Source organism: Dipodomys ordii, unplaced genomic scaffold (assembly GCF_000151885.1).
Source record: "Dipodomys ordii isolate 6190 unplaced genomic scaffold, Dord_2.0 Scaffold27, whole genome shotgun sequence".
In the NCBI taxonomy this organism is placed as follows: Eukaryota; Metazoa; Chordata; class Mammalia; order Rodentia; family Heteromyidae; genus Dipodomys; species Dipodomys ordii.
The window spans coordinates 1,635,659-1,636,592 of record NW_012267243.1 but is presented as its reverse complement, the minus strand read 5'-3'; positions in this window follow the sequence as shown (position 1 = coordinate 1,636,592).

The window sequence follows — 934 nt, the reverse complement described above, 5'->3', positions numbered from 1 at the left end:
CATTGGGTAAAGAGTATATTTATTATCAAACATTGTGACCCGCTTCTTCATTTTCTCCCACTTTCCCTTCCCTTGGTTCCTCCAACCCCCAATGTTAAATTAATTTCCAACATAGTGTTGACTATCACTGTTTGCATTGGTTCACACTTTGTCCTTTGTCTCACCGTTTTGTTGTTCCCCTTCTCTTCCCTAACTCAGATAAAAGTATATACAACACACGGGGTACCAGAATCAAAACAGTGACATCAGGTTATAAACCAAAAGGATAAAAAATGAAAGAACAAAGAAATAACTTCACACAGTACATCAAAACAACAATAACAACAACAAACCTAGTATCATCTTATATGGTTGCATGTCCATAGCTATTGATCTATTGTGACCCTTTGCTTGGACTGTCCTAGACATATACTAGTTATTAAAAATGAGGGAAATAATGGATCCTATGTTTCTTTGGGTCTGGTTTACTTCACTTATTATGATTTTTTCCAAGTTTTTCCATTTCCTTACGAATGAGATGATACAATCCTTTCTGATGCAAGCATAGAATTCCATTGTGTATATATAGCATGTTTTCTTGATCCATTCATCTACTGTTGGGCATCTGGGTTGGTTCCATATCTTAGCTATGGTGAGTAATGCTGCAATGACCATAGTTGTATGTAAAGATCCAAACACACAACAAATCAAAGAATGGGTGGATAAATTGGAATGCACTAAATTGCAGAGGTTTTGTATTTCAAAAGTACAGCTAGCAAGATAAAAAGTTTGGGAGGCAGATGAACATATCGGGAGAAGTTCTTCTGTAGCTATACAGCAGACAAGGGCTTGATGTAAAAAATTCCTAGAGTTCAAAAGTTAAACCCTCCCAAACAAAAGCTCAAAGAAATAACCACTCCATTAATAAGTGGGCTAAATAATTAAGGAGTGACTT